This window comes from Phascolarctos cinereus, unplaced genomic scaffold (genome assembly GCF_003287225.1).
Source record: "Phascolarctos cinereus isolate Bilbo 61053 unplaced genomic scaffold, phaCin_HiC Scaffold_5;HRSCAF=322, whole genome shotgun sequence".
In the NCBI taxonomy this organism is placed as follows: Eukaryota; Metazoa; Chordata; class Mammalia; order Diprotodontia; family Phascolarctidae; genus Phascolarctos; species Phascolarctos cinereus.
The window spans coordinates 47718429-47738811 of NW_027555958.1; the positions used below are offsets into that span (position 1 = coordinate 47718429).

Genomic DNA, 20383 nt, shown 5'->3' on the forward strand with positions numbered 1-20383 from the left:
TGGCTGGTCATTGCATGGATCAGGATTCCCAAGTCTTTCAGAGGTATTTGTTTTTACAATGTTGTTATTGAGCATACTGTTCTGTTGTTCTGCCCATTTCATTCTGCACCAGCTTTCTATAAATCTTCCCAGTTTTCACTGATGCTGTCCCTTAACTATTTCTTATGGCACAATAGCATTTTGTTACATTAGTATACCAGAATTTGTCCAACTGTTCCCCAATTGATGGGTACTTCCTTGATTTCCCAGTTCTTTGCTACTGAAAAAGGAGTTGCCATAAATGTGTATGTACACTGTGTGTATATATATATATATATATATATATATATATATATGTACATGTACACACACAAATATACATTCATACAATATATAAACACACAAATATTCACACATACACACACACACACACACACACACACACACATATATATATATATATACACACACATATATACAGGTCCTTTTCCCTTTTCTTTTGATCTCTCTGGTCTAGTGGTGTTATTCTTGGGGCAAAGGACGTGCACAATTCTGTAACTTTGGGCACTGCTCCAAATGCCTTTCCAGAGTGGCTGGACCAGCTCAACAAAAGAACTTACTTTTTGATGGGGAAACACAACAGATTGAGGAGAGTGAGAGCTGGAACGCAGAAGCATGGGGTTGGCTGAGTTTCATGGGTTAGAGCTGGCCCAGAAGTGGAGTGGTGTTCCAGTTCTGAGCAAGATAAGGTGAGAATTCACTTAGAGCCCAAGGTGACAGAAGCAGGAATGTGAGCTCCAGTGTGAGGTAAAGGAGGAGCCTATTGAGGCAGCTGCATGGTATAGTTGATAGAGTCTGGGTCTAGATTTAGGAAGACCTGAATTTGAATCTAGCCTGATATTCTCACTAGCTGTGTGACCCTGGGCAAGTCCCTTTGCTTCTGGTTGCCTCAGTTTCCTCATCTGTAAAATGGGGCTGATAATAATAGTATCAACCTCCCACAGTTGTTGTGAAGATCAAATGATTATGATTGTAAGGAACTTAGCATGGTGCCTGGCATGTATAAATTTTAGTTATTTTTATTATTATTAGTGGCTTGGACATGGTTTGGAGCTAGTATGAAAATATAATAAAAAACTACCACGAGGCAATTAAACCAAATTTAGTTGACTGAGGGGAGAATTTAGTAATCTTGGTGACTTCTTTGTAGCTGAAGGTATGTGTGTGTGTGTGTGTGTGTGTGTGTGTGTGTGTGTGTGTGTGTGTGTATGTGTGAAATTTTCCTGCTCTTTCAATTTCAGTGCCCAGGAACAAAGCTCTGGGCACCCTGCTTTATGTAAAGCTCTGCTGTTTAGAACCTCACAGGGAGTGTAATTCTCAGCCTCCATGAGTAGGTGGGACAGTTAAAATTCCTCATTTACAGAAAAGGAAGAGGGCATAAGATGGCAGTGTTTAGAAACCCTCCCTTTTCTAAAGCTCCCTCATCTTTTTTTTTTAATTTTAATTTTAATTTTTTTAAAAACATGTATTTTTAAAACTTTGGGTTCCAAATTTTCTCCCTTCCTCCCTCCCCACCCACTGTCATTGAAAAGGCAAACAACTCAATATAGGTTATACATGTGCAGTTATGCAAAACACTTCCGTAGTAGACATGTTGTGAAATACTAACTCTGTTTCCCTTAATCCTATCCTGCCCCCCCATTTATTCTATTATTTCTTTTGACCCTGTCCCTCCTCAGAAGTATTTGCTTCTGATTACCCCCTTTCCCAATCTGCCCTCCTATCTATCATCTCCCTGCTCTCTTGTCCCCTTCCCCCCCCCCATTTTCCTGTAGGGTAAGACAGATTTCCATATCTGATTGAGTGTGTATGTTATTCCCTCCTTAAGCCAAATCCTATGAGAATAACTTTCACTTATTCCCTCTCACCTTCCTTCGTTTCCCCTGCACAGTAAAAGCCTTTTCTTTTCTGTTTTTTTTTGTGAGATAGTTTACCTCGTTCTACTTCTCCATTTCTCCTTCTCCTAGTATAATCCTCTCTCACACCATAATTTTATTCTCCAGATACGACCCCTTCATCTTCAACTCACCCTGTGCCCTATCTATCTATCTATCTATCTATCTATCTATCTATCTATCTATCTATCTATCTATCTATCCATTATATGTATGTATATACATATAATTTTTTCCCTCCAACTACCCTAATACTGACAAAGGTCTCATGAGTTATAAATATCATCTTTTCATTCAAGAATGTAAACAGTGCAACCTTAGTAGGTCTCTTATGGTTTCTCTTTCCTGTTTACCTCTTCATGTTCCACGTGAGTCTTGTATTTGAAAGTCAAATTTTCTATTCAACTCTGGCCTTTTCATCAAAAATGCTTGAAAGTCCTCTATTTCCCTGAATGACCATTTGTTCCCCGTGAAGGATTATACTCAGTTTTGCTGCGTAGGTGATTCTTGGTTGTAATCCTATCTCCTTTGCCCTCTGGAATATTATATTCCTTGCCCTCTGGTCCCTTAATGTAGAAGCTGCTAAATCTTGTGTTATCCTGATTGTTTTTCCACAATACTTGAATTGTTTCTTTCTGGCTGCTTGTAATATTTTCTCCTTCAGCTGGGAACTCTGGAATTTGGCTACAATATTCTAGGAGTTTTCCTTTGGGGATCTCTTTCAGGAGGAGATTGATGGATTCTTTCAATTTCTATTTTGCCCTCTGGTTCTAATATATCAGGGCAGTTTTCTTTGACAATTTCTTGAAAGATGATGTCTAGGTTCTTTTTTTGATCATGTCTTTCAGATAGTCCAATAACTTTTAAATTCTCTCTCCTGGATCTATTTTCCAGGTCAGTTGTTTTTCCAATGAGATATTTCACATTGTTTTCTAATTTTTCATTCTTTTGGATTTGTTTTACAGTGTCTTGATTTCTCATTAAGTCACTAGTTTCCAATTGCTCTATTCTAATTTTTAAGGAAGCATTTTCTTCAGTAATTTTTTTGACTTCCTTTTCCATTTGGCCAATTTTTCTTTTTAGGGCATTTTTCTCCTCATTGGCTTTTTGGACCTCTTTTGCCATTTGGGTTAGGCTATTTTTTAAGGTGTTATTTTCTTCAGTATTTTTTTGGGTCTCCTTTAGCAGGCTGTTGACTTGTTTTTCATGATTTTCTTGCATCCCTCTCATTTCTCTTCCCAGTTTTTCCTCTACTTCTCTTACTTGCTTCTCAAAATCCCTTTTGAGCTCTTCCAAGGCCTGGGACTGATTCATATTTTTCTTGGAGGCTTTGGGTGTAGGAGCTTTGACTTTGTTGTCTTCTTCTGGTTGTATGTTTTGATCTTCTTTGTCACCAAAGTAAGACAATATAGTCTAACTCTTTTTGAGAGGTTTGCTCATGATCCCAGCCAATTACTTGAGTTTTAAACTCTTTGTTAAGGTAAGAGTCTGTTTCCAATGTGGAGAATGTACTGTCCCCAAGCTTTGGGGGTTTGTACAGCTGTTTTCAGAGATACCGTAAATTTTCAGTTCTTCCAAGGTGGTATGATAAGGGGCGTGGCTGTGCTCTGGCCTGAGGTCTGGTGTATGAGTGACCACAGGCAGTCTTTTCTGTCTTGGAACTGTGAGGAGAATTTCCTTTCCCCAGCCACTACAAGCTCCACCATGCTGGCGCTCCTCCTCGCCCCAAGACTGCTGCCCGGAACTGTGACCCAGATCTAAGCACAGGCAAAGCAAGAGATTCCTGCCTCAGCACTGGCAAAGAGATCCCTGCAATTCCCCTCTGATTAGCCACCCAATTCCCCTCAATCTGTGGTCCGGAAGCTCAGGACGCAGCCACCAACCCCGGGCCACGGTTGCTTGGGAACTGAGGCTGAGACCTAGCTCCTTTCTCACCGCAGAAGCAGACTTCTCCCACTGACCTTGTAAGTTGTCTTTGGCGTTAGGGGGTTGACAGGTCTGGAAACTACCACAGCTGCCTGTGATTCAGTCCTCTGAGGCCTGCTCCAGGTTCGCTGTGGCCTGCGTGCCCATGCCCCACTGCTCTCCTCTTCCAGCCCTGCGCGATATACCTTTCTGCTCAACCATCCAGGTTGTCTTGGGCTGGGAATTTTGCTTCACTCTGTCCTTTTGTGGATTCTGCTGCTTTAGAAGTTGTTTAGAGCCATTTTTTTTTACAGGTATTTGGAGAAGTTTGGGGGAGAGCTCAAACAAGTCACTGCTTTCACTCTGCCATCTTGGCTCTGCACCTTAAAGCTCCCTCATCTTTTCCGTCTTCCCTCCACCCCTAAAAAAAAGTCCTACGGGGATGCAGTGGCTGAATCCAGACACTGGCTTTGGGCAGTCATGGTCAAAGGCTGGTGCCTCATGCCAGTGCCCACATTCCAGGGCCCCTGTGCTCCCACGGCCCTCTGCACGTCGTGATAGGCAGGGTCTGGCCTCCATGTGAATGTACTCGGGCATATGGGCAGGATGAGTTTAATGATCTGCGGCATTGATGAGGTATGTACTCCTGACCAGACCCCCCTCCTGACTAACGCACCATTTGCCTCCAGATGGGTCGCATATGTTTAGTTGCTGAAATGAGCTTCCCCAGGTATAAATGATCTGAGTGCACCTGCTGTGCCGGCTAATATACCAAGTACATTGGGGTAAAGGGAACCTTCTGTGCTGCTGAATTGATGAGAGACACCTGAACAAGGTCATGCGCTCCTCCCCCTTCCCATTTCACCCCAGTAGGCTGAAAGCACAAGCTGCCTTTCCAGAGCCCATGCACATTCTGGGTAAGCTTGGAAAAGGCCTTTGCTCCAGGCATGTTTAGTCACAACGAACCTGTTAAGCGGCTTAGCTTAGAATTGTCCTGGGAGAAGGGGGGCTGGAGATGGGCAGTCGTAGTGATCCAGACACACAGGTTGTTATGGAAGGGGAAAGCCTAGAGTTCGATCCAAATTGTTAATCTCGGCCCTTGAGTGGGCCTAGTTTTCTGGCAGTCCTGCAACCCAGAGACGATTGAGTAATTGAACCCCATGATGACACCTGTGCAGGATGTTGTGGGAAGTTCAGTGGCCAAGAGAAATAGGATAGTATAGTAGAGAGAGCAGACTGTGAGTCAGGAGGGCCATTGGTTTAAATGTTGATTCTCATGCTTGCTAGCTAGGAGACAATGGACAGGTCACTTTACTGAATTTTCTAATCTGTGAAATGGGGAGAATAATAATTTAGAATCATAGATTCGGGGTTAGAAGCATATTAGAGGTCATCTGGTCCAGGAAGGAAACAAGCATTTACATAATATTAAATAATAATATTTTAATTTATAATACAATAACTTAAATGAATAATATTTATATGCTATTTGCCAGGCACTGTGCTAGGTGTTTGATAGATATTATTAATTTGGTTCTCCTAACAACCCTGGGACCTGTCTGCTTTTATTATCCCCATTTTACAGTTGAGCAATTGGAAGCAAACAGAGGTGAAGCGATTTGTCCGGGGTCACACAACTAGTAAGCATCTCGGGCTGGATCTGAGGTCAGGTCTTCCTGACTCCAAGCTCAGTGCCCTGTCTGTTGCATCACCTTGTTGCCCACAGCGTCCCCTCCCAGAATGAAGGATAAAGATGAGGTCCCTGGAAGGAATCTTAGCTCAAGCTGCTTTGTCCTGTGGTCAGATCCTACTCCCTTACCTGGGATAATGCCCACTTTCTCTATGTCTGCTTAACTTCTCTGTTTTACAATTCACCTCTAGGATTGGGATTAGGAATCCAATCTCCTTTCTTCTTGCCTGGCTCCCAGATTGGTTGCTTCTTCAGTACCTAACCTGCTTTTAATTCCAAATCATTCCTCCTATCCCTCCCTTGATCATTTATTTCTCTAGCTCATGGTTTGCTTTGACCTCAGGCTGAAACACCCCAACCCAACCCAGTTTCCGGTAGCTGGCCCTGGTCCTATCCATTCCCTGTCACCTCTTCCTCTCCACCTGAGTAGTATTATGTTCTTTCTTCTTTGCCAGCTGCTTTGACCTTGTCTCTGTTTATTTGTTTTTCCTCTGGCTCTTCCTAGATTTTCCAGGCATAGTCATATTTCTCAAGGCCTCTTGTTCACAGTTTTCATAGGACCATAGAATTTCGAACTGGAAGAGGCTAACCACTCACTCATTGATCGCCCATCCTTGTTGTAAAAAGAAAAAAATTAAGTAAAAAAGACCAGCAAAGCAAAGCAATGAATGAATGAACATATGTCAAGCACTTACCGTATGCTAAGCACTATGCCAATTACTGGGGGCACAAATAGAAAAAGTTAGATGGCTCCACCTCTCAAGGAACTCAAATTCTAATGGAAAGGAGAAAATCCCTGCTGTGGGGCATTTGGCAAGGCCCAGGACTCCTTAAATTATGTGAGTAGTTAACATGCCAGTGCCAGGAGATTGCAGGGCATAAAGGCAGAATAGATGGTGGGCTTAGAAGGTTGGGGATTGGGTTTTTTGCCTCTTTTTATAGCCTCAGAACTTAGTACAATTACCTGGCACGTAGTAGGTACTTAATAAACATTTGTTGACTGACTATATTGCATTTTTGTGCCTATAGTGCCCACCCGATATATTGAAAGAGGGATACATTTTTTTTAAACATTCATTTCTTATATAAATTTTGAGCTGCAAATTTTCTCTTTCCCTCTGCCTAAGACAGTGAGCATTTTGATATAAGTTATGTATGTGCAAGGGATATACGTTTTGATTCAATAAATACTTGTTAAGCCCTACTATATTTGAGGCACTGTACTGCTTGCTAGAAATTGTCGTTCAGTCATTTCAGTTGTGACTGACTCTTCATGACCCCATGTGGGGTCTTCTGGCAAAGATGTGGGAGTGGCTTGCCGTTTCTTTTTCCAGTTCATTTACACAGATGGAAACTGAGGCAAACAGGGTTAAGTGACTTGCCCATGGTTCACACAGCTAGTAAGTGTCTGAGATCAGATTTGAACTCAGAAAGATGAGTCTTCCTGACTCCAGGCCCGGTGCTCTATCCACCATGCCACCTACCTGTCCCAAATAATTCCTAACGAAAAATGAAAAAAGAAGTGAGAATAGGAGTACAATTCCTCATCTCCTAAGTCTGAATGGGGGCCAGTTGAGGCAAACACAGATTCCCCCCCAAGCCTTGACGGGGGCCGATCAAGGCAATCACGAATGCATATCCCTCATGCGCATTCCTATTCCACACTTACTGACCAGTGCCCACTTGATTTATAGGGCAACAGACAAAGAAGGCATATTACCAACAATAGCCTCAATTTTACATTACTTCATCCCTATATCTCACTGCAACAACAGCGTTGTGGAGATGTTTACAAACCGTGGCTGTGAGAAATATTATCTCACACCTGGAAAACTAGAGATTGTTATGGCTATGGATCCTAGGAAACTAAACTCTAAGAAAGAGTAACAAAAATCCACGTTATCCACACTAAAATCAACCTTACTTACAGTGTCATTATTCCCATTTTACAAATTAAGGAATGGAGGATCAGAGAAGTTGTAGGACATACTCATCCATGGTCGTGGTGTGTGAACCTGTGTCTGCTGCCTGCCAATCTGGTACTGTTTCCATTCCACCACTTGCAATTCTTGTACTTTTCCAGGAGGGAAAAGGGATAATGAATAAATAAGAATTTATTAAACACTTACTGTGTGCAAAGCGTTGGGGATACAAATGTCTGCTCATGAGAAGCTCCCGTTCTAATGGAAGAGATAGTACAGTACATATAGGAGGTGTCAGCCCCCAAGTCAGAAGGAAAGCCACCCCCTCCCAGTCCCTACCCTCGCCAAGCCCCCTACTCCTTAGGGTGCAGTGGCAAAGCCAAAGGGAATGATGCCCCTTTTCTGAAGTTATTTCCATGTTAGTTTCTGAGGAAGAGGGCAGGAAGAGGGGTGAAGAGCCAGCAGTGACCCGAGCCCTCAGAAACTGCCCACTGGCCTGACATCCTGGGGATATGTTTGCCCAGGCTGCTTTCAAAAGTGAGGGAGTCATATGATGTTAGAGCTAGTGGAAACCTTAGAGAACATCTCTTTGAATTCCCTTCCTTTATAGGCCAGGAATCTGAGATCTAGAGTCTAAGCAGCTTGTTCAGGGCCCCAGCAGCACCATCAATAATTCCCTCAGCTTGCTCAATCTAAATTATGACAAGATATGGTCAAAGGTAAAGTCTGGTCTTTGTAATACTAATAACTCACATTTATATGATGCCTACAATGCATATGGCACTTTACAAATACTATCTCATTTGACTCCCACAACAACCCTGGGAGTTAGGTGCTGTTATTATCCCCATTTTACAGTTGAGGAAACTGAAGCAAACAAGTTAAGAGACTTGCCCAGGGTCACACAGCTAGTCAGTGTCTGAGGTAGGATTTGAACTCAGATCTTCCCGACTCCAGACCCAGTGTTCTGTGTGCTATGGCTCTATCTAGCTGCCTCTCTGTCACATTCTACCTATCCAAGGGGAGAATTTTTTTGCTTTAAGGAAGTGAATTAAAGAATCATATTGGCATGAGAAAAATCTCTTCTGCTCCCAGGCTTGAGAGGGAAAGCTATCTTATTCGTTAACCAAGTTACTAGTCAGTCCATCTGAGGCTGGCACAGTTAAGACTTTGATGGAGCAGAGTGGAGAGAACTCTGGATTTGAAGTCACAAGATGCTGGGCCAAAATTCTGCCTCACACTGCTGGCTAGGTCATAATAGGCAAGTAACCTGCTCAAAACCTCACTTTCTTCATCTGTAAAATGGAGATAAATACTACCTCAGGCAGAAAGCATTGTATAGATGTGAAAATGCTATATAAATGTAAATTACCATTAGCATACTCTTTTTAAATATTTTGGCTAGAAATGAATATACTCTGATCTTGGGCAAGTCCTTTACTTATCTGGGCCTTAGCTTCCTACTCTGTAAAATGGGAGCTTTACAGTAGATATTTACAGTAGATCATAGGCCAAGAATGTCTGGCCCCCTGGGTGAAAGGTTGCAGTGTATAATGAAAAATGCATTGGCTTCTGAATCAGAGGACCTGGGTTCAAGTCCTACCTGTGACTTTGGGCAACCCTAGGCCTCAGTTTCCTTATCTGAAAAATGAGGAGATAAGACTAGAGGACCTCTTAGGTCCTTTTCACCTCTATAGGCAGCTTGGGGGTGCCACAGTGCACAGAGGAGACTGTGTACTCAGAGACTTATTAGTGTTACTTATCAGGCAAGTCACTTAACTTCCATTTGCTTTAGTTTCCTCATCTGTAAAATGGGAGTAATAATAGCACCTACCTCCCAGGGATGTCTAAAGAATCAAATGAGATAGTAATTGTAAAGTACCTAGCACACAGCAAGCACTATATAAATATATAAAAGCATCACTAGCACATAGTAAGCATTACTGTATGTAAATGCTACCTATTCTTAAAAATTATTGTTATAATATGTGTTTTCTGACCACTGATGTCTCTTCTAGTTTCTGATCTATGATCTTATGATTTTATAAGTCATTTAACCTCTATGGCCTCAGTTTCTCCATCTATAAAAAGGAAGAGTTGAACCAGATGGCCTGTGAAACCCCTTCCAACTTAAAATCTTTGATCCTGTGACTTAGGGCACCAGTGGTCTTCAATCGAAAGCCAGATGGCCACTTTCTGTGAACAGTGGATTCTTGTTCAGCTGTGGTTTGAGGCAGTCCTGGAGATCCTTTCCAGACCTGAGAGTCTGTGATCCTTTCCAGCTCTAAATCTTATTACTTTACAGATGAGGAAACTGAGGCTCAACCAGTGACAGCCTCAGGATCCCTCCACTAACAAACGCCAGAGCTAGGATTCAAACCCAGGTCCCCCTGCCTCCCAAGTTCAATGTTCTCTTCCTTCCATCCCACTGCTGCTCTGGGGAAGGGGGTACTGGTGGGGCTGTGGCTATAACCATTCTCCTGTAGGCATCATTAATAGTCAAATATTTATCAGTAAGTGACTGACCATATTTTTAAATTATTTTCTGAATGCTGTCTCCTCTACCAAAATGTCTGTAACCTCATTTGTCTGCAGTCAGTAGGATGGACTTCTGACATGTTCTCACCTGGCTTTCTGAAGGGCTCTCATTAACAGCAGACCGGCGGGGGGTTAGAGCATACTTTTTCTAGAAGGCAGCTAGGTGACACAGTGGATAGAGCTCTGCCCTTGGAGTCAGGAGGACTTGAGTTCAAATCTGACCTCAGACACGTAACACTCACTAGCTGTGTGACCCTGGGCAAGTCACTTAACCCCACTGCCTCATCAAAAATAAAAAAAACCCTTTTCCTCTTGCCCTCATTTTGGGTGCCACACTCCATCTGCATGGTTATTTTAAGTCAAGGGTGTAGGAGAGCATCTAGTTGCTTGGCAGTGACCAGTGAGGGAGCTTTCTGAGGATAGGGGGCAGGGGAGGTGGCCACCTGACTGAGTGGACCAAGCGACTCACAGGAGGAACTGTGCCCTAGAGTGAGCTGCAAGATGGTACCCTGAGACCTCACCAAGCTCCAGCCATCCTCACCAAGGCACCTCAGGAGAGACTTCTCTTCAAGTCCTCTGCCAAAAGAGCCCTCTCTTATGAGGCCAGCCCTCAGCATTGTCAAGGTCTCACTGCCACATACTCAGCTGGTGTCCTCGGGCTTAGGAGAGACTTTTGTGTGAAGCTTCTTTGGTGAGGGACTTCTGGATAGTGCTAACAGGCACCAGGGATGCTTTCCTTATGTCTCTCTCTGGTTGGATTCAATGTCATTCAACATTCCCATGATGGTGGGCAAAGCCATGCAGATCCCCCTGCCCCAACCTGAGTAAGGCTTGGTCTGGAGCCTTCGTGGTTGAGCAGGTTCTATGGGGCTGATGGACTGAAGCTTCCTCAGTTTTGAGAGAATGGGTTGGGTTGGTGGGGGGAGAGAGATAGGGAGGGAGTTACCTGTCTTGTTAGGGGGCAGTATCTCAGTGGGAATAGGACAGGATCAAGAGCTGTGACTAGTTTTGGAGCCTAAAGGGCCAGAGATGGGAGCCATGAACTGAAGCAGATGCACTGAAATCACAAGGTCTGAGAAGACCAGTGAGAGACAAGGCTCGGGGTTCAGATTGTGATGCAGTCATAGAGTCACAGCTGTAAAGTTGGAAGGGACTTTAAAGCCATCTGTGTCCAAGCCCTTCACTTTGCAGACAAGGAAACTGAGGCCAGAGAGGTTAAGAGAGCTGCCCACAGTAGCATTTGGACCCAGGTCCTCTGACTTCAGAAATAGTGCTTTTACATCTGGTTCATCCTGCATCCCCTCATTTGGTACCAGTGCAAATAACAGGGCATTGGGTCATTGAGCTAGGCAAAGAATTGTCTCAATTTGCTGCACTTGACTGTGAGGACATCTGCATGTTTATATAATAGCTAACATTTATGCAGTAGTTACCAATGTACTAGGCACTGTGCTAAGAGCTTACAAATTGTTATCTCATTAGATCCTCATAACAACACTGGCAGGCAGGTGCTGTTATTATCCGCATTTTACAGTTGAGGACACTGAGGCAAACAGAGGTTAAAGTGACTTGCCCAGGGTCACACAGATAGTAAGTGTCTGGGGCCAGATTTGAACTCAGCTCCTTCTTCAGGCAGTAACCTAGCTGCCCATATATCCAGCCCCACGCAGGTAGGTCCACCCCTCAGTTAGAAAGCTCCCGCAACTGCCTTGCCTATCCTTTTTGGCAAAGCCAACTCTAAGTGGTGACAGAGCATGCAGGACACTAGGGATAGAAAGATGAAAGAAGCCAATACATCGCCTGCCTTCATGTAGTTTATAGTCTAATTGGAGGACTGGGCAGGTACACAAATAACTGCAATATATAAAAGAGACTAATGATCAGGAAGGATCTGTACCAGTGGTTCTCAGCCCTTAATTCCAACTGCTTCTGTGCGGTAGAGTGGGAAGAGCCCTGGAGTCAGAGTCAGGAGGTAACTAGGTGCAAATCTCATCTCTGACATTTAGCTACTATGTGCCCACAGGCAAGTCACTTCCTCTTTGAGTTTCAGTTTCCTCATCTGTAAAGTGGGAATATCAAGGCAGTGAGGACAGCTGGCCTCAGAATCAGGAAGACCTGCGCTTACCCTTATTTCTAATGCATGCTAACTATGGGACCCTGGGTAGCTCATCTTTCAATGACTTTCAATGACAAGACTGTTACAAACTGCTGAACAATCAATCAATAAACATTTATTAAGCACCTACTATGTGCCAGGCACTATGCTAAGTGCTAGGGATACAAAAATAGGCAAAAGACAGTCCCTGCCCCCAGAGATCTTACTGATGGGGGGCGTCCTTACTGGGAGATCCCTAAACTATGAAATCACAGGACTGGTCAAAAGAAAAGTGGGGATGAGGCATCTCTGTCCGCTAGGGTTGTTAGGAACATAGATCATGGGATCATTACATCTGTATCTGGAATGGACCTGAGAAGCTGTCTAGTCCAGGGGTGGGGAACCGTTGGCCTTGAGGCCACACGTGGCCCTCTAGGTCCTCAAGTTCGGTCCTTTGACTAAATCCAAATCAGTCCCTGGTGGGAACTGAAGATGCTTTGGAGCAAGAAAGGACAAGATGAGAGGAGTCCGAATGCATGCTCTAAAGATTGTAGAGTCTCTGTAAAGTTCTAATTTAAGTTTTTATAGTCTAAATAGTTGCCTGCCTGGCAGCACAACTAGCAGCAGAACAAGTAGTTCTCTGCTTTCTTAAGGAACAAGGGGTCCCCTTTAATGTGGTTCCCATAGACTCAATCCCAGAATCCCAGAGTGGGATGGGACCTTGGCAGCCACATAGCAGTCCAAGCAGACCCAAAGAGGAACCCTGCTCTCACCACCTGAGAAGGGGTCAGCTTCTGAAGCCCTCCCCTGTGGGAGACCCTATTTCCTCACACTTCTGAATCACTCTTGTTGTTCGTTTCTCCTTGAATCTAGCCTAAATCTTGCCTCAATACAGCTTTTCATCATTGTTGCTGTTTCTGCCCTCTGGAGCCAAATAATGAGAAAAGGGTATTAGAGTACAATGGAGAAAGAAAGAATACCTGCTCTGGAGTAGGAGATCTGAGTGCAAATTCTGCCTCTGGAACTACTTTGATGACCTTAGACAAGTCACCTAAGCCCCTACCCTCAGTTTCCTCATCTGTAAAATAAGACAGGGGCCCTAGATGGTCTTTGAGGTTCCTTTCAGCTCTGAATCCTATGATCCTAAGCCTAATGCCTTTCCCCATGGGACCCTTGGAAGTACTTAACAACAGTTAAATATCTCATACTCCTGTTCACATAGGGTATCATACCCTTGTCTCTAGGTGCTCTGCTCAAAGGAATGTAAATTTTGATTTCAGAAACTATTTTTTTCTTAAAGACCATGCCTTAAACAGTAGGTCCTAAGTCAAGCCCCATTTGGTCATTGTTTAAGCCACAATGGCTCAGAGTGAATGTAAATAGCGATTGTTTCTGTTTTGGCCAGAAAACTCTTTTTCTCCTCCTCCTCCTCCTCCTCCTCCTCCTCCTCCTCCTCCTCCTCCTCCTCCTCCTCCTCCTCCTCCTCCTCCTCCTCCTCCTCCTCCTCCTCCTCCTCCTCCTCCTCCTCCTCCTCCTCCTCCTCCTCCTCCTCCTCCTCCTCTCCTCTCCTCCTCCTCCTCCTCCTCCTCCTCCTCCTCCTCCCCTCCTCCTCCTCCTCCTCCTCCTCCTTCTTCTTCTTCTTCTTCTTCTTCTTCTTCTTCTTCTTCTTCTTCTTCTGTAAAGAGGCCATTCTCTGCCTCATTTCTTATTAAGCCTTAATCACTGAATGAGCATTGGCTCAAACTGAGACCTGTTAAAAACCTTAGCTTGAAAAGGCCAAGGTCCCTCACTGCCTCCTGGGCCATATTCAGTCATCCTGATCTGTATCTAGCCACTGCACCCAGATGGCTCTGGAGGAGAAAGTGAGGCTGGTGACTTTTGCACAGTCCTCTCTCACTTTAATCTAATTCACTTACAAGCCAGGGCAGCATCTCCCTGATGTCATGGTCCTCTTCAAGAATGAAGGACAAACAGCAGCAGCAGCATTTGAATACCTCCAAAGAAGGGAGGTGAGGAAGGAGAGCTGGAACTCATTATCTCCTAAGATTGTCTATTCCACTTGGGGATACCTCAAATTATTAAAATTTTTTTCCTTTTGTCCAGTCTAAAATGTCTTTTTGAAACTTCTACCTGTTGTTTCTACCTTTGCCCTCTGGGACCAATTAGAACAATCCTAGTTTCTATTAGATATGATATTGATTGAAGACTGAAATAATTGAAGATCATTCTCATGATCCTTCTAAGTCTTTTCTTCTTGTCAGAGTAAGCATCCCCAGTTCATTCAGCCAATCCTCCCCATCCTCCCCCATGAACTCAAGTCTCTTCCATCATTCTTGTTGCCCTCTTCTTGGAAGGTCTTTTTAAAATATATAACATTTTTATTTTCCCCCAATTACATTTTGAACATTTTTTTAAGGTTTTGCATTCCAAATTCTCTCTCTCCCTCCCCTACTCCCCCACTCCATGAGAAGGTAAGCAATCAGATATAGGTTATGCATGTTCAGTCATGTAAAACATTTTCTTGGAGAGTCTTAAGTGCCAGGCTAAGTAGTTTGAATTTTATCCTAAGGGCAATAGGGAGCCACTGAAGATTTTTGAGCAGAGGATTTTTGAGTTCAAGTAGACCTGTGCATTAGAAAGATTATTTTGGTAGCTGTGTGAAGGATGGATTAGAGAAGAGAGAACCTGGGGGAAGGGAGACCAGTCAAGAGGTTATTGAAAGAATCCACCCAAGAGATAACGATGGCGCCAATGAGGGTGATGTCAATGTTAGTGGAGAGAAGGGAACAGATGGAAAAATATCGTTTAGGTGGAATTGAAAGGGTCTGAGGGACTTATTGGATGTTAATGGAGAAGAAAGAGTCAAAAAGCAATCTCAAGTTTTGAGGCTAGGTAAAGGAACTGAGGATGTTTGCCTGGAGAAGAGAAATGCAGGGGAATTGAGAGCCATCTTCAGTATCTGAAGAACTGTGATGTGCATGCACTGCCTCCATGGTTCTTCCATGTGACTGGATGGCTCCTCCCAGGATCTTTGTTTAAGGAGAATGCACCAGTCAGCCATCCCTTTATTTCTTACCAAGCTACTTACAGTCTATACTTTCCCTTTCTAATTACCATTAGAATGTAAGCTCATTGAGGATAGGGACCATCTTTCTTTTTGCTTGTATTTGTATCTCTGAGACAGGGTAAGTGATTAATAAATGTTTGTTGACTGACTGACTGGAAGAGAGAATAGGATTCACAGAATCATATAAACCACCTTAATCTAATGTCTAACCCACATATGTAAGAAATCTTGACTATATAAACACTTCAAATAAAGGGTCAACTAGCCTCTGCTTGAAGACTTTCAAGGAATAGGAACCCACCACCTCTTAAGGCAACTCATTCTACTTTTGGATAACTCTAATGGTTAAGAAGTTTTCCCTAATATCAAGCCTAAATCTATCTCTTTGCGATTTGCAATTTTGGCTCCTTGTTCTGAGCTCTGAGACCAAATAGAGAAAGACTTCTGCCACCTAACAGCCATTGGAGGACTTTAACTCAACCATCATGACATGAGTCTTCTCATCTTCAGGTTCTTCAACCTATCCTCCTATGACATGGACTCAAGATCTTTTACTGTTCTGGTTGTCCTCCTTCGGACACAGCCCAGCTTCTCAATATTCTTCCTGAAATGTCATTATTAGAATGCAACCCAATATCTCAAAAGTGATCTAACAAGGGCACTGGGCATTCACTAATACAGTGAGATTATCACCTTCCTCTTCCTTGAAGCTATGGCCATGTTCACATTAGCTTTCTAGTGTCCACATCACACTGTGAACTCATATTGAGACTGCAGTCCTCCAAATCCCCCAGATTTTTTCCCCCATACAAACTGTTGTCTCAACATGCCTCCCTCATTTCTTACTTTTGAAGCTGAATTTTAGCACCTAATTGTAAGCTTTTACATTTATCCCTATTGGATTTCATCTTATTAAGATTGCCCAACATTCTAACCTGTCAAGATCTCTTTGGAGGTTCTCTCTGTCATCCAGTGTCTCAGACATTTCATCCTGCTTCATGCCTTGGTCATAGAGGACAGGCTTAGAGCCAATGGGTAAATTACAAAGAGGAAAATTTAAGTTTGATGGAAAGAAAAATGTCCCCAGACGAGAGCTGTCTGAAAGTGGGATGGGCTGAATCAGTAGAAACCAGATATCTTCACCAGGAGTCTTTGGGTAGGGGCTGGGGATGTTGCAAAGCTCCATTTTAGGTCCAAGTTGGACTAAATGTCCCCTGGCATCCCTTTTAATTGTAATATTCAAACTGCAATTCAGTGAAGGCATGGGTAACTAAGAAGGGAGCTTCTTATCTTGCTGTTGTTGTTAGCATCTTTTACTACTGCTGGTACTCTGAGTATAAAATGCAAATCCATGTCATGGAGGCATGCCATGTCAGAAGACTATTAGATGCCTTTTGTCCATGAGCTAGGAAATGATGCCAGTGTCCACTCAGAGCCAGAAATATCTCAAAAGCTTGATGAATGAGCTCCACCCTTCCTTTGGCTGGGAGCTTTGAACATAATTCAAGTAAAATGTCCCCTGCTATCATGCTGGTATCATGCTTATTCACACTTAACTAACTTAATTCTCCAACTCCTTGCCTGCTGCCTCTGTGGTTTTGGAACTCAGAGACAAATGCCAAGTTCAGACTCAAGGCTTTGCTCTCTCTGGCCAGGAACTGAGCAACACCAAGCAGATCCAAAGCTGGAAAGGACCTTAAGAATTGCCTACTCCAACACTCTTATTTTACAGAAAAGGGGACTTAGGAACAGAGAGGCTACATAACTTGACCAAGGTGTTGCTGGTAATAAATGCCAGAGCAGAGATTTGAACTCAGGTCATAGGATCTTAGATCTAGGGCTGGAAGGGAACTTGGAAGTCATTATGTATGTAGCCCAAACCCCTCATTTTACAGATGGAGAAACTAAGGCATAAAGGAGTTAAGCATGACCAGGATCACATAAATAGTGTCAGAGGTAAAATTGGAACCCAGATCTCTGGACTCCAGGGACAGTGCTCTTTCCCCTATACCATCTTGAAGAAACCTTAGCTTCTTTCTTTTTTCCCCTTTTTTTTCTTCTATTAATTTATTTTGATTTATCAACTATCACTTCCATATTCTTTTGAGTTGAAAATTTTTCTCCCCCCCCACCCTTTCCCAAGATGCAGCACAATCTGTTATAGGCTTTACATTTACAAACCCATTAAACATATTTTCACATCAGTGAAGTTGTAAGTAAAAATTAAAACCAATAGGAGGAACCATCAGAAAGATGAAACAAAACTTAACAGAAGGTAAAAATATGTGATAGCTATTCAACTTCCATAGTTCTTCCTTTGGATGTGGACAGCATTTTCCATCCCGAGGCCTCTGGAGATGTCTTAGATCCTTGTAATTCTGAGAAGGGTTCAGTTTAACAATATTAGTTATGGCACAATGTGGCTGTTTTTACGTACTGCTCACTTCACTCAGCATCAGACCATACAAGTCTTTCCAGGTTTTTCTGAAGTCAGCCTGTTCATCATTTCTTATAGCACAATAGTATTCTATTCCATTGATATACCACAACTTGCTCAGCCATTCCCCAATTCATGGGCATCCTCTCAATTTCCAATTCTTTGCCACCACAAAAAGAGCTGCTATGAATATTTTTGTACATGTGGGTCCTTTTCCCATTTGTTTGATCTCTTTGGGATATAGCCCTAGAAGTGCTATTGCTGGATCAAAGGGTATGCACATTTTTGTAGTCCTTTGGGCATAGTTCCAAATTGCTCTCCAAAATGGTTGGATCATTTCACAACTCCACCAACAATGTATTAGTGTTCCAATTTTCCCACATCTTCTCCAACATTTATCATTTTCCTGTTTTGTCATGTTGGCCAATCTGATAGGTGTGATGTGGTACCTCAGAGTTGTTTTGATTTGCATTTCTCTAATCAATAACGATTTAGAGCATTTTTTCATATGACTATAGATGGCTTTAATTTCTTCATCTGAGAACTGTCTGTTCATATCCTTTGACCATTTATCAATTGGGGAATGGCTTGTGTTCTTATAAATTTGTCTTAATTCTCTATATATTTTAGAAATGAGGCCTTTATCAGAGAGACTGGTTGTAAAAATTCTTTCCCAATTTTCTACCTTCCTTCTAATCTTAGTTGCATTGGCTTTGTTTGTGCAAAAACTTTTCAATTTAATGTAATCAAAATTATCCATTTTGCTTTTCATAATGTTCTCTATCTCCTGTTTGGTCATGAATTCTTCTGTTCTCCATAGATCTGATAGGTAAACTATTCCTTGTTCTCCCAGTTTACTTATGGTATCAGCCTTTATAAAGTCATGAACCCATTTTGACTTTATTTTGGTATATGGTGTGAGATTTGGGTCTATGCCTAGTTTCTGCCATACTCTTTCCAAGTTTTTCCCAGCAGTTTTTTTCAAAGAGTGGGTTCTTATCCCAGAAGCTGGGGTCTTTGGGTTTATCAAATAATAGATTACTATAGTCATTGACTACTGTGTCTTGCATATTTAACCTATTCCACTGATCCACCTCCCTATTTCTTAGCCAGTACCAAGCAGTTTTGATGATTGCTGCTTTATAATACAATTTAAGATCTGGAATTGCTAGGCCACCTTCCCCTGCATTTCTTTTCATTAGTTCCTTTGATATTCTGGACCTTTTGTTTTTCCAAATGAATCTTGTTATTATTTTTTCTAACTCTATAAAATAATTTTTGGTAGTTTGATTGGTATGGCACTGAATAAGTAAATTAGCTTAGGTAGGATTGTCATTTTTATTATATTAGCTCGGCCTACCCATGAGCAACTGATGTTTTTCCAATTATTTAGATCTGATTTTATTTGTGTGAAAAGTGTTTTGTAATTGTGTTCATAGAGTTCCTGGGTTTGTTTCGGGGTAGACTCCTAAATATTTTATAATGTCTACAGTAAGTTTAAATGGGATTTCTCTTTCTATCTCTTGCTGTTGGGCTTTGTTGGTAATATATAGAAATGCTGATGATTTATGTGGGTTTATTTTATAGCCTGCAACTTTGCTAAAGTTGTTTATTATTTCAAGTAGTTTTTTACTTGATTCTCTAGGATTCTCTAAGTATATCATCATGTCATCTGCAAAGAGTGATAGCTTTGTTTCTTCTTTGCCTATTCTAATGCCTTCAATTTCTTTTTCTTCTCTTATTGCTAAAGCTAATTTCCAGTACAATATTGAATAACAGTGGTGATAATGGACATCCTTGTTTCACCCCATCTTATTGGAAATGCTTCTAGCCTGTCCCCATTACATATAATGCTTGCTGAAGGTTTTAGATATATGCTATTTATTATTTTAAGGAAGACTCCATTTATACCTATGCTTTCTAGTGTTTTTAATAGGAATGGGTGTTGTATTTTATCAAAAGCTTTTTCTGCATCTATTGAGATGATCATGTGGTTTCTGTTGGTTTTGTGTTGATATGCTCAATGATGCTGATAGTTTTCCTAATATTGAACCAACCCTGCATTCCTGGTATAAATCCTACCTGGTCATAGTGTATTATTCTTGTGATAAGTTGCTGCAATCTACTTGCTAGTATTTTGTTTAAAATTTTTGCATCTATATTCATTAGAGAAATTGGTCTATAATTTTCTTTCTCTATTTTGACTCTTCCTGGTTTAGGTATCAACACCATATTTGTATCATAAAAAGAATTTGGTAAGACTCCTTCTTCACCTATTTTCCCAAATAGTCTATATAGTATTGGAATTAATTGTTCTTTAAATGTTTGATAGAATTCGCATGTAAATCCATCTGGCCCTGGAGATTTTTTCCTAGGGAGTTCATCAATGGCTTGTTCAATTTCTTTTTCTGAGATGGGGTTATTTAAGTATTTTACTTCCTCTTCGGTTAATCTGGGCAATTTATATTTTTGTAAATATGTATCCATTTCACTAAGATTGTCAAATTTGTTGGCATATAGTTGGGCAAAATAATTCCTAATTATTGTTTTAATTTCCTCTTCCTTGGTGGTAGCTTCACCCTTTTCATTCTTGATACTAGTAATTTGGTTTTCTTCTTTCTTTTTTTAATTAAATTAACCAAAGGCTTATCTATTTTATTGTTTTTTTCATAAAACCAGCTCTTAGTTTTATTTATTAGTTCAATAGTTTTCTTAATTTCAATTTTATTAATTTTTCCTTTGGTTTTCAATATTTCTAATTTGGTGTTTAGTTGAGGATTTTTAATTTGTTCTTT

At 41.8% G+C, this 20383-nt stretch overlaps 2 long non-coding RNA genes across 2 annotated transcripts in view; one reads left to right on the forward strand and one right to left on the reverse strand.

The window, feature by feature from the left end:
* Nucleotides 1-20383, forward strand: part of LOC110219659 (uncharacterized) — a 72812-nt gene that overhangs the window by 21336 nt on the left and 31093 nt on the right. The gene's annotated exons all lie outside the window — the stretch shown is intronic.
* Nucleotides 7465-20383, reverse strand: part of LOC110219668 (uncharacterized) — a 37877-nt gene continuing 24958 nt past the window's right edge. Inside the window, exon 3 of the long non-coding RNA XR_013486865.1 lies at nt 7465-7603. This is a non-coding gene — a long non-coding RNA (uncharacterized LOC110219668). The remainder of the gene's footprint in view (nt 7604-20383) is intronic.